Source organism: Mytilus californianus, unplaced genomic scaffold (genome assembly GCF_021869535.1).
Source record: "Mytilus californianus isolate M0D057914Y unplaced genomic scaffold, xbMytCali1.0.p SCAF_78, whole genome shotgun sequence".
Taxonomy (NCBI): domain Eukaryota; kingdom Metazoa; phylum Mollusca; class Bivalvia; order Mytilida; family Mytilidae; genus Mytilus; species Mytilus californianus.
In genome coordinates, this window is record NW_026262732.1 from 1 (window position 1) to 15,188 (window position 15,188).

Sequence of the window (15,188 nt, forward strand, 5' to 3'; positions counted from 1 at the left end):
TGTCCATACTTACCGTCGGTGGTTACCATACAATACAGTACTCCTTTACACAGTATTTGTCCATACCTACCGTCGGTGGTTACCATACAATACAGTACTCCTTTACAGAGTCTATATACAGTATTTGTCCATACTTACCGTCGGTGGTTATCATACAATACAGTACTCCTTTACACAGTCTATATACAGTATTTGTCCATACTTACTTTCGGTGGTTACCATACAATACAGTACTCCTATACACAGTCTATATAAGTATTTTTCTATACCTACCGTCGGTGATTAACATACCATATAGTACTCTTATATACCGTCTATCAACAGTATATGTCTATACCTATCGTCAATGGTTAACATACAATACAGTACTCCTATATACCGTATATCAACAGTATTTGTCCATACCTACCTTCGGTGGTTACCATACAATACAGTATTCCTATGCACAGTCTATATACAGTATTTGTCTATACCTACCGTCGGTGGTTACGATACAATACAGTACTCCTTTACACAGTCTATATACAGTATTTGTCCATACTTACCGTCGGTGGTTACCATACAATACAGTACTCCTTTACACAGTCTTTATACAGTATTTGTCCATACTTACCGTCGATGGTTACCATACAATACAGTACTACTTTACGCAGTCTATATTCAGTATTTGTCCATACTTACTGTCGGTGGTTTACATACCATATAGTACTCTTATATACCGTCTATCAACAGTATATGTCTATACCTACCGTCGGTGGTTAACATACAATATAGTACTCCTATATACCGTATATCAACAGTAATTGTCTATACCTACCGTCAGTGGTTACCATACAATACAGTACTCCTTTACACAGTTTATATACAGTATTTGTCCATACTTACTGTCGGTGGTTACCATACAATACAGTACTCCTTTACACAGTCTATATACAGTATTTGTCCATACCTACCGTCGGTGGTTACTATACAATACAGTACTCCTTTACACAGTCTAGATATACAGTATTTGTCTATACCTACCGTCGGTGGTTAACATACAATATAGTACTCATATGCACTATCTATCAACAGTATTTTTCTATACCTACCGTCGGTGGTTACATACAATATAGTACTCCTATATACCGTATATCAACAGTATTTGTCTATACCTACCGTCGGTGGTTAACATACAATACAGTGCTCCATTACACAGTCTATCAACAGTATTTTTCTATACCTACCGTCGGTGGTTAACATACAATATAGTACTCTTATATACCGTCTATCAACAGTATATGTCTATACCTACCGTCGGTGGTTAACATACAATATAGTACTCCTATACACAGTCTATATACAGTATTTGTCCATACCTACAGTCGGTGGTTACCATACAATACAGTACTCCTATACACAATCTATTTACAGTATTTGTCCATAGTTACCGTCAGTGGTTACCATACAATACAGTACTCCTATACACAGTCTAGATATACAGTATTAGTCCATACCTACCGTCGTTGGATACCGTACAAAATAGTACTCCTATACACAGTCTAATACAGTATTTGTCTATACCTACCGTCGATGGTTACCATACAATACAGTACTCTTTACACAGTCTATATACAGTATTTGTCCATACTTACCGTCGGTGGTTACCATACAATACAGTACTCCTTTACACAGTATTTGTCCATACCTACCGTCGGTGGTTACCATACAATACAGTACTCCTTTACAGAGTCTATATACAGTATTTGTCCATACTTACCGTCGGTGGTTATCATACAATACAGTACTCCTTTACACAGTCTATATACAGTATTTGTCCATACTTACTTTCGGTGGTTACCATACAATACAGTACTCCTATACACAGTCTATATAAGTATTTTTCTATACCTACCGTCGGTGATTAACATACCATATAGTACTCTTATATACCGTCTATCAACAGTATATGTCTATACCTATCGTCAATGGTTAACATACAATACAGTACTCCTATATACCGTATATCAACAGTATTTGTCCATACCTACCTTCGGTGGTTACCATACAATACAGTATTCCTATGCACAGTCTATATACAGTATTTGTCTATACCTACCGTCGGTGGTTACGATACAATACAGTACTCCTTTACACAGTCTATATACAGTATTTGTCCATACTTACCGTCGGTGGTTACCATACAATACAGTACTCCTTTACACAGTCTTTATACAGTATTTGTCCATACTTACCGTCGATGGTTACCATACAATACAGTACTACTTTACACAGTCTATATTCAGTATTTGTCCATACTTACTGTCGGTGGTTTACATACCATATAGTACTCTTATATACCGTCTATCAACAGTATATGTCTATACCTACCGTCGGTGGTTAACATACAATATAGTACTCCTATATACCGTATATCAACAGTAATTGTCTATACCTACCGTCAGTGGTTACCATACAATACAGTACTCCTTTACACAGTTTATATACAGTATTTGTCCATACTTACTGTCGGTGGTTACCATACAATACAGTACTCCTTTACACAGTCTATATACAGTATTTGTCCATACCTACCGTCGGTGGTTACTATACAATACAGTACTCCTTTACACAGTCTATATACAGTATTTGTCCATACCTACCTTCGGTGGTTACCATACAATACAGTACTCCTTTACACAGTCTATATTCAGTATTTGTCCATACCTACCGTCGGTGGTTACCATACAATACAGTACTCCTTTACACAGTCTATATACAGTATTTGTCCATACTTACTGTCGGTGGTTACCATACAATACAGCACTCCTATACACAGTCTATATAAGTATTTGTCCATACCTACCGTCAGTGGTTAACATAAAATTCAAGACTCCTATACAGGTCTATATACAGTATTTGTCCATACCTACCGTCGGTGGTTAACATACAATACAGTACTCCTATACACAGTCTATATACAGTATTTGTCCATACCTACAGTCGGTGGTTACCATACAATACAGTACTCCTACACACAGTCTTTATACAGTATTTGTCCATACCTACAGTCGGTTGTTACCATACAATACAGTACTCCTTTACACAGTCTATATACAGTATTTGTCCATACTTACCGTCGGTGGTTAACATACCATATAGTACTCTTCTATACCCTCTATCAACAGTATATGTTTATACCTACCGTCGGTGGTTAACATACAATATAGTACTCCTATGTACCGTATATCAACAGTATTTTGTCTATACCTACCGTCGGTGGTTAATATACAATACAGTGCTCCATTACACAGTCTATCAACAGTATTTTTCTATATCTACCGTCGGTGTATAACATACCATATAGTACTCTAATATACCGTCTATCAACAATATATGTCTATACCTACCGTCGGTGGTTAACATACCATATAGTACTCTTATATACCGTCTATCAACAGTATATGTCTATACCTACCGTCGGTGATTAACATACAATACAGTACTCCTAAATACCGTCTATCAACAGTATATGTCTATACCTACCATCGGTAGTTAACATACAATATAGTACTCCTATATACCGTATATCAACAGTATTTGTCTATACCTACCGTCGGTGGTTAACATACAATACAGTACTCCTTCACACAGTCTATATACAGTATTTGTCCATACTTACCGTCGGTGGTTAACATACCATATAGTACTCTTATATACCCTCTATCAACAGTATATGTCTATACCTACCGTCGGTCGTTAACATACCATATAGTACTCTTATATACCGTCTATCAACAGTATATGTCTATACCTACCGTCGGTAGTTAACATACAATATAGAACTCCTATATACCGTATATCAACAGTATTTGTCTATACCTACCGTCGGCGGTTACCATACAATACAGTACTCCTATACACAGTCTATATACAGTATTTGTCCATACCTACAGTCGGTGGTTACCATACAATTCAGTACTCCTATACACAATCTATTTACAGTATTTGTCCATACTTACCATCAGTGGTTACCATACAATACAGTACTCCTATACACAGTCTAGATATACAGTATTTGTCCATACTTACCGTCGGTGGTTACCATACAATACAGTACTCCTATACACAGTCTAGATATACAGTATTTGTCCATACTTACCGTCGGTGGTTACCATACAATACAGTACTCCTTTACACAGTATTTGTCCATACCTACAGTCGGTGGTTACCATACAATACAGTACTCCTATACACAGTCTATATACAGTATTTGTCCATACCTACAGTCGGTGGTTACCATACAATTCAGTACTCCTATACACAATCTATTTACAGTATTTGTCCATACTTACCATCAGTGGTTACCATACAATACAGTACTCCTATACACAGTCTAGATATACAGTATTTGTCCATACTTACCGTCGGTGGTTACCATACAATACAGTACTCCTTTACACAGTATTTGTCCATACCTACAGTCGGTGGTTACCATACAATACAGTACTCCTTTACAGAGTCTATATACAGTATTTGTCCATACTTACCGTCGGTGGTTACCATACAATACAGTACTCCTTTACACAGTCTATATACAGTATTTGTCCATACTTACTTTCGGTGGTTACCATACAATACAGTACTCCTATACACAGTCTATATAAGTATTTTTCTATACCTACCGTCGGTGATTAACATACCATATAGTTCTCTTATATACCGTCTATCAACAGTATATGTCTATACCTATCGTCAATGGTTAACATACAATACAGTACTCCTATATACCGTATATCAACAGTATTTGTCTATACCTACCTTCGGTGGTTACCATACAATACAGTACTCCTTTGCACAGTCTATATACAGTATTTGTCTATACCTACCGTCGGTGGTTACCATACAATACAGTACTCCTTTACACAGTCTATATACAGTATTTGTCCATACTTACCGTCGGTGGTTAACATACCATATAGTACTCTTATATACCGTCTATCAACAGTATATGTCTATACCTACCGTCGGTGGTTAACATACAATATAGTACTCCTATATACCGTATATAAATTGTATTTTTCTATACCTACCGTCGGTGGTTAATATACAATACAGTGCTCCATTACACAGTCTATCAACAATATATGTCTATACCTACCGTCGGTGGTTAACATACAATATAGTACTCATATGCACTATCTATCAACAGTATATGTCTATACCTACCGTCGGTGGTTAACATACAATATAGTACTCCTATGTACCGTATATCAACAGTATTTGTCTATACCTACCGTCGGTGGTTAACATACCATACAGTGCTCCATTACACAGTCTATCAACAGTAATTTTCTATATCTACCGTCGGTGGTTAACATACCATATAGTACTCTAATATACCGTCTATCAACAATATATGTCTATACCTACCGTCGGTGGTTAACATACAATATAGTACTCTTATATACGGTCTATCAACAGTATATGTCTATACCTACCGTCGGTGATTAACATACAATACAGTACTCCTAAATACCGTCTATCAACAGTATATGTCTATACCTACCATCGGTAGTTAACATACAATATAGTACTCTTATATACCGTCTATCAACAGTATATGTCTATACCTACCGTCGGTAGTTAACATACAATATAGAACTCCTATATACCGTATATCAACAGTATTTGTCTATACCTACCGTCGGCGGTTACCATACAATACAGTACTCCTATACACAGTCTATATACAGTATTTGTCCATACCTACAGTCGGTGGTTACCATACAATACAGTACTCCTATACACAATTTATTTACAGTATTTGTCCATACTTACCGTCAGTGGTTACCATACAATACAGTACTCCTATACACAGTCTAGATATACAGTATTTGTCCATACCTACCGTCGTTGGATACCGTACAATATAGTACTATACACAGTCTATATACAGTATTTGTCTATACCTACCGTCGGTGGTTACCATACAATACAGTACTCCTTTACACAGTCTATATACAGTATTTGTCCATACTTACCGTCGGTGGTTACCATACAATACAGTACTCCTTTACACAGTATTTGTCCATTCCTACCGTCGGTGGTTACCATACAATACAGTACTCCTTTACAGAGTCTATATACAGCATTTGTCCATACTTACTTTCGGTGGTTACCATACAATACAGTACTCCTATACACAGTCTATATAAGTATTTTTCTATACCTACCATCGGTGATTAACATACCATATAGTACTCTTATATACCGTCTATCAACAGTATATGTCTATACCTATCGTCAATGGTTAACATACAATACAGTACTCCTATATACCGTATATCAACAGTATTTGTCTATACCTACCTTCGGTGGTTACCATACAATACAGTACTCCTATGCACGGTCTATATACAGTATTTGTCTATACCTACCGTCGGTGGTTACCATACAATACAGTACTCCTTTACACAGTCTATATACAGTATTTGTCCATACTTACCGTCGGTGGTTACCATACAATACAGTACTCCTTTACACAGTCTATATACAGTATTTGTCCATACCTACCGTCGGTGGTTACCATACAATACAGTACTCCTTTCCACAGTCTATATACAGTATTTGTCCATACTTACCGTCGATGGTTACCATACAATACAGTACTACTTTACACAGTCTATATTCAGTATTTGTCCATACTAACTGTCGGTGGTTTACATACCATATAGTACTCTTATATACCGTCTATCAACAGTATATGTCTATACCTACCGTCGGTGGTTTACATACAATATAGTACTCCTATATACCGTATATCAACAGTAATTGTCTATACCTACCGTCGGTGGTTACCATACAATACAGTACTCCTTTACACAGTCTATATACAGTATTTGTCCATACTTACTGTCGGTGGTTACCATACAATACAGTACTCCTTTACACAGTCTATATACAGTATTTGTCCATACCTACCGTCGGTGGTTACCATACAATACAGTACTCCTTTACACAGTCTATATACAGTATTTGTCCATACCTACCTTCGGTGGTTACCATACAATACAGTACTCCTTTACACAGTCTATATACAGTATTTGTCCATACCTACCGTCGGTGGTTACCATACAATACAGTACTCCTTTACACAGTCTATATACAGTATTTGTCCATACTTACTGTCGGTGGTTACCATACAATACAGTACTCCTATACACAGTCTATATAAGTATTTGTCCATACCTACCGTCAGTGGTTAACATAAAATTCAAGACTCCTATACAGTCTATATACAGTATTTGTCCATACCTACCGTCGGTGGTTAACATACAATACAGTACTCCTATACACAGTCTATATACAGTATTTGTCCATACCTACAGTCGGTGGTTACCATACAATACAGTACTCCTACACACAGTCTTTATACAGTATTTGTCCATACCTACAGTCGGTGGTTACCATACAATACATTACTCCTACACACAGTCTATATACAGTATTTGTCCATACCTACCGTTGATGGTTACCATACAATACAGTACTCTTACACACAGTCTATATACAGTATTTGTCCATACCTACCGTCGGTGGTTACCATACAATACAGTACTCCTATACATAGTCTATATATACAGTATTTGTCCATACCTACCGTTGGTAGTTACCATACAATACAGTGCTCCATTACACAGTCTATCAGCAGTATATGTCTTTACCTACCGTCGGTGGTTAACATATAATATAGTACTCATTTGCACTATCTATCAACAGTATTTTTCTATACCTACCGTCGGTGGTTAACATACAATATAGTACTCCTATATACCGTATATCAACAGTATTTGTCTATACCTACCGTCGGTGGTTACCATACAATACAGTACTCCTATACACAGTCTTTATACAGTATTTGTCCATACCTACCGTCGGTGGTTACCATACAATACAGTACTCCTATACACACTCTATATACAGTATTTGTCCATACTTACCGTCAGTGGTTACCATACAATACTGTTAGAGTATTAGGAGTAAATCATATATGTATATATGATAAGTAACAAAACTATTTTATGCAACAAATGGTATGAATGAATATTGTATTATTACTTAAAATATTATCATTTTACCCAGTGAATTTTTATTTGGTTTGTTGATTAGTTTTCATTGATAAATTTATCAGGACTGGGTTGAAACTAACCTTCAGATTTTGAAGGCTGTATCAGGTACCAGGATTGTAGTATAAAATTTTACTACCTGTTAACCCATGAGTTAATCAATTTTATAAATCAACAAGCTATCAGCTTTACAGGCTAGGTAAAATTGTTCAACGATTGTTTCATTGTTCTTTTTTATAACAAAAAAAATACCTGTTTCAGTAGACTGAAAATAATATTATTTTATAAAGGAGGATGCATTCAGATCAAATTGTGACATGAAAATGTCAAGATTCATTCCAAATTATGGACAAATGATAAAGCTATTAATAAAACCAAGTCGTAACCATTGCCTTTCTCTTTTCTATTTACATTATTTATGACTAGGTAATATTGATTACTTTTTTCAACTATTTTCATACTCTTTTGTTTCCTCTACTTTTCTATCAAGGACATGATTGTGTATTGCAAACTAAACATCTGCATATTTAAACTATTCCTGACTATACTCTACCTCAAATTCTGGAAACTGCAAAATTTTTCTTATCATGCTTATGGCATGAATGGTAGCTGAACAATTTCTATTTTTTGGTAATCTGGATTAGTCTTTTGCCACTGTTCTGACCATTCTGGGGCTACATAAAAAAAAACATGACAGAATTATTAAAATTATTTACAAGTGTATAATATTTGTGTACAGTCATGTTCTTAAAAGGACAAAAAATATTTTTAGTTAACAAATAAATAATTGTGATTTTAATATCTTAATATTATAAAAGAAAAGATTCAATTTATATTTTAATTAAAACATGAATGAGCACATATAAATCAACCTTTTACTCAGATTTAAATCTATCATCAGTTATTATAATTACTACATGTAGCTATAACTATCATCATCTAATTTTACAAGACAGTATTTATTTTGGTGGCACATCCTGCACAATTAGTATGATATGCCTTAGGTGTCATTTTGATGCAATCACATTGCAGGTGGTTAATGTCTTAGGTTTTTATTAATTAATAAATTACAGTTTAGGCTGAGCTGAGGTCAATAGGCATAAACAATGACGAATGTCATCAAACTATCGGATTTTACTGTAATATAATGATATTGTGACATTTATGGGAAAGAGCATAGGAGTTGGTCATATTGGTCAATAAATTTGAAAGTTTATAACTATGTTAATATTAATTACATAATAATTAAATTACCTAAAAAATCATTTCAAAGATTGCTCTTAAAACATTTTTTAGATCAGAGCCTGTCTGCAATATATTCAGGGGTAGTTCAAATAATTATGACTTCTTAAAAGGTTATGTTATGGTTTTTTTCTGCAGTAAGAATACTTCAAAGCCAAAAAAAAACACATAAAATAGGGTTTCAAGACGTCATTATGATAATAATTTGAACTAATTTGGGATAACAATACATTTAACTTCCTTTGATGTCCGGGGGGGGGGGGGGGGGGGGGGGGGGGTACGTTTTGACAATTAATGATTCTTGAAAGTAACAATAATTATTTCTTATTGACTATTGTTACTTTGTGCAGCGAGCGCGATTGCCGATGTGTGGTTCTCGAGTTATTTTTTAAAAAGGGGGAGTGTTTGTTACCTATATCAAATTTACCCAGTTTTGATTCAAGAAAGAATTACAATCTAACTATAAACTCCAAGGTTCCTGCTTTTCTGAGCAGAACAAAACACGAGACATTCTCGTCTCTAATATAAACAATAGTTAACTCATTTCTTCTTACAGGTTACTTTAATCAGCTGTTTAGCTGTTTACCATGTTTAGACTGGTCCGCCATTCCATCGTAGTGCAGGAGGCTCAGTGCAGCGATAAATAAACACAACAGGGGTCCAGTTTATTTACGGGTAACGTCTGTAAACCAAGAACAATATAAAACAATGTCGACAGTCCCTCAATTCTGTATACTTTTCTTATCTTCATACTAAAGAGCTCCAAAAGTAGGCGTGCATAGTTGCACTGGGCGTGTCTAAAAACCGACCCTCGGTGGTTAACGTCTCTCGCTGGTTAACTTTAAGTGCCGATGATATAAAACACTTACACAATGTATCTTTTTATCTGCTGTAAATTGCATCGAATTTCTAAAGCGCCGTTTGAAAAACTCCCGAATGACCAAAAAATAAATTAGTCATAGAATTTCGTTCCGACTCTATGTATTAATTTAATATACTTTTCGTTTCAGCAAAGGATGTAAGTCGAGCTTTATACTGGAAATTAATTTCTAGAAGGCCTTTGAATAACCTGTGCTGAACGTTTCATTTGTTAAATTTTCCCTTTTTTTTAAAGACAAACATTTGAATGATTCACTTAATTTTCTTATATAGCATTTTCATTGTTCAATAATTAAAAGTTAATACATAAACGAAATGAGAAAAACAAATTCAATATGATAGTCACACTCTAAAAAATTATATTGATTGATTTGATGTTGGTGTTGTTTAATGAACATCCAGTGGCAAATAATTCATGCAAATTTCAGTATTAAAACAGGATGAACGTATAGCCGCCAAAGAGATCTAGGCAGTCAAAAAAACATCATGCCATCTAGAGAATTCTAAATGAAATGGCGTTGGGAAGGTTATCACTAATGACGTCATTTAAAAGATAGCTACGTAGCTTATATCTCCGATCGCTTTACATTGATAGACATCCAAATGAAATGGTGTCGGATAGGTTATTACTACATGTAATGGCGTCATTTGAAAGATAGCTATTTTATTTTGTGCCAATTCTATGGGACTAAAAAGGCTCAAGATTAAGCGTCACAGTACCTACTCTTTACAAACAACGGTATATTGCTGGGTCTTCCAAGTGCTCCACGAAACCTCTTTCTAAATTATTAACATCTATTTTATCAGCAATCAAAGCCGGGCTCCAAAGTTATTGTGAAACTGCCTATTCTAGAGGTGGCGTGAATCAGATGTGGATACTTAAAAATTCCAAAGATCTTTTAGAGTACATACAATCTAAGACTCTCTCATCTTGCAATAGTATTAAAACATTTGACTTTTCTACACTAAGGAACTTCATAGGAAGATATTTGCTCCCTCATTTATATTACAATTCTATGCGTTGCTTTCCTTATATCTATGTGATAATTTAAAAGGCCACCAACTTTCACATTCGTGTTTACCGATTTGACCCAAACTCTTATTGTGTGTATATATCATAGTTACTAAAACGTATATCCAAATAACATTAAGTAAACAAAAAAAAACAACAAAAAAACAATGTATGGACTCGTTATAAGCATTATGTGCGTATTTTAAACTAAATGCCAGCTCATTATCCAGCAAGTAAACTTCCGACGACTGCCTTTTAGATAGATGGTCATTTAACAATATAACCCAATATAAATATAAATAGACAGACAAGCACGTGCAATCGTACAAATTATATATATAGCACGCCTTTTACGAATTTACGTATTTAATTCACGAAATGCTTATAATATGTCAAAGGTTAAATGCTGACCAATAAAACTTTACTTTTACTTTTCAATATGCCAATCAAATAGTGGCGTGATACTATATTTGATTTTCAGAAAATTAACACATGCAGCAGATGTCAGTTGAATTTGTATGTCAGATACAGGTACATTAAAACGAATTGTTGCCATGGGATTCAGGCTCGATAGCCATTTACGTGTTAATGAATATTTTTCCCCAAAAAAACTCTTCAAAAAGAGGGGGGATGCAAAATTTTATACGATCTGCCCTCCTACTCGAAAATGGCGTGTAGTTTCAAAGGAGTTTTATCGTTGTGATAAGGAGGAAACATTTTTTAATACCAATTATGAAGGTAATTTTAAATACTATTCTTCCATTCCAAGGACTGGAAAAAGATCGGTTATAGATTGCAATGGTTGCATGTAGAATGCGTGTAAGATCCAGGGACAAATATTTGAAGCATGATCAATTCACGGAGATAGGCCCATCCAGTGACATATAGCTTTTAGAATATTATTAATTTCGACACGATAAAAACAGGTATCCAACCAAAATAACAGTAGTAAAATTCATAGTCATTTCTATTACATTTTGTTTTATTCTTTCATTAAGTGGAGGAAATTAAACGACTAAAATTCCAGTGACACATTTTTTTTGGAATATTTATATTGTCACGATAAAATCAAGTATCCACCAATTTATCAATATCGCCTCTTCGTTTATAGACCACGTTATCTTTTTTGTAGCTCTCTTCGAAAATTCATTTGTTTCAAGTGCAATGTATAGGGAACCATTTTTACATCGCGATGACCGTGAGTGCATTCCGATGTATTGCTATCACCTAGATTTCCATTACGTAACTTTCGTTTTGGGTTTGTAACCGATCTATAAACATGATAAATACGCGGATATTAACGAGTGCAAAATAACATTCCTTATCGTTTGTTATAAATACATCTCTTCAATGAATACTGATAACAATATTTTTGTTTAGAACATAAATTAATAATATGAAAATGTTTTGTCGTTAGCTATATATATATAAGTAAAAAATCATTGATATGGTAAAGCATGCGGAAGAATATCTCAAGAACATTTTGCAACAATCCCGGCAAGGACCGGTAACTCTGCATGGAAGATTGTTTTTGCGGGAAAACATGAATGCCTACTCATATCCAATCTTTTAGAAAAATCGATTTTTTACAGAAGAGTGTCCACCATGCACTTGCACTGCACTCTTATTAGAATAGTAGAATAGAATACAAATGGATGAAAATTATATATACATGTAACTGTTATATTAATATAATATATATATAACAACAAACCAGTGTATACTGATTTGTATCACTACAATATAATAGTTATTACGGTGAGGTTGAATTTCCTGTCATTTATTCATCATCCACGCACGAACTTGTCTCAGAAAAATATATCTCTGTACATTAACCTCAGTTTCAGGTATAGAGATGTGATTTTTTTCTGTGACAAGTGCTTTTGACAATCCATAAGATGTGGTCATCCGATGTTCAGTACTTTGATTAATTCAGGGTTAGGTTAACAAGTTTTACTAGTGTTAGGGTAAGCCCCCTCAACCCCCCCCCCCCCCCCCTCCCCCCCCTTTTTTTTCTCGATTTGTTTTTGATATATTGTTGTCTATGCATTTTGTTTACATTTATTAGGATATTTTATGGTCATTGATTTCATAGTTTACTAGGCCAAGGAGGCGGAGCTAGACAGTCAAATAACAACTTTTGAGATGGAAGTTAGAGCACTGGTCTAAGCTCCTCCCATTCTTTGCTTTTCTTATGACAAGCGACACACGGCGGGACTGGAGAGTGCAATAACTAAAAAATCATTCAGTTAACACACTCCTCTAAAAATAACCGAAGTTAACTCACTCGAACTTCAAAGGAAAAATTACCATTCATGTTACAAATGTATAGTAACGATTTATCTAGGTCTGTTTGATTTCAGGTTCAAGATTAAAACTTTTTGTAAACCATCGTTTTACCTGTATAAAAATGACTATTTGTGGACCGGATCAGTCAACAAAATGGTTATTCCTGGTGACTCCCATGTTTCACTATTCAAGGTTGACATTCGTTTCTTTTAATGAATTAACACGTTGACCATATGCGCAACCCGTCTCCACTTATGTTCAAATTAAAGGTGCATGAATATGGATTCTGATTGGCTTGAATTATTGACTTGCAAGCCAATAATATATCAGCGATGTATTAGCTTATTTTAACGAAACTGGACCAATTAATCTGACAGATAATAACGAACATAAATTCCTATATTCCACTTTAATGATGTTTGACATAAAAAAAAACCCTCATAAATAGAAGAGAAACTGACAACGAAAAAGGACGAAAAAACAAATAAGTCCACAAAATAATACATATAATATGACTGAGCAACACAAACCACACAAAAACGTGGGATAAAAGTCCCAAAAGTAGTACACTACACTGTCAAAATCATTTTTGGATAGAGTAGTGCGACTATTTAAATTTGTGTTTTTTGTTTGAAAAAAAAATGCACTACGAAAGAACTGTTATTGGGTCTAAGAGATGAATTCAGTAAAAGTAGATTCTGTATTATGGCAACTTCCCTGAATGGTTTGATGGTATCAACTTGTCAAATTGAATGAAAGTAAAGGATTTCTATCTTTATTTGATATAAATTTTGTAAAAATGTCCCATTTTGGCATTATATGGCTAAAATAAGCATTTTCAAGCCGTTACCTATTTTATACCTAAGGGACATGCTGACTTTCTATCTGACAGGTTTTGATATTTCTGTTTTTAGGCTTAATTTAAAAAGTTTGAATCTAGACAAAAGAAGTTTATTACAGAAAAAATGTGCAAACTGTGTTGTATTAATGGTCTTGGTCTAATTGCCTGTTTAAAGGAAGTGAAATCTAAGGAGCTATGTACATAAAAGTTGAAATTCATCATAAAGAGGTTACTAAATCTGTATAAAAGCACTTTACAATGATTTTTGTATCTGTGTCTTTTCATATAACACCTTTCTTTTCTTCTGTAGCATAGTAAATTGTTCAAATATACATGTATGCCTGTCTAGACTAAAATAGCATGCAACTTTTCCACTGAAATGTGAAAAAAACTTTGCATCAGACTATACTGTTGGCAAAAAAAGTTCAATACAAGAGTCCTATTGGACTCAGACTGTTAAAAAAATGTTAATAATTTCTATTGCATATAGCGTCTGTATGCATTTTTGTCGAGCCTGCGACATTTATATCGCAAAGCGAGACATAGCGATCCTAGATTCCGTCGTCGGCGTCGGCGGCGTCAACATTTAGGTTCAGTCTGTGGTTAAAGTTTTTTTTAGAAATTAATAACTTTGTCAAACCTTCATGGAATTTTAGGAAATTTGGACAGAAGCTTGTTTATGACCAAAATACAATATCCAGAGCAAAATTTTGAAAATATTTATTTCTATTTCTCCGTATTTTACTGATAAATGGACATAGTTTTTTTTTACAAATAAACATTCAGATTCAGTCTGAGGATAAAGTTTTTCAAACAT

The 15,188-nt window shown here is 34.6% G+C and overlaps 1 long non-coding RNA gene across 3 annotated transcripts; it reads right to left on the reverse strand.

Moving 5' to 3' along the window:
- Positions 1–844: 844 nt before the first annotated feature.
- LOC127710419 (uncharacterized) lies at positions 845–10,204 on the reverse strand. 3 transcript variants are annotated; one of them, XR_007986179.1, is made up of 5 exons: positions 9,778–10,204; positions 7,433–8,782; positions 6,824–6,959; positions 1,756–2,094; positions 845–949 (listed from the first exon to the last, which is right to left on the reverse strand). It is a non-coding gene; the product is annotated as an uncharacterized LOC127710419 (long non-coding RNA). The 3 variants fall into 3 exon arrangements; XR_007986178.1 differs by having other exon boundaries at positions 6,824–8,782; XR_007986180.1 differs by lacking the exons at positions 845–949; positions 1,756–2,094; positions 6,824–6,959 and adding an exon at positions 6,702–6,755 and having other exon boundaries at positions 7,775–8,782.
- Positions 10,205–15,188: the final 4,984 nt, after the last annotated feature.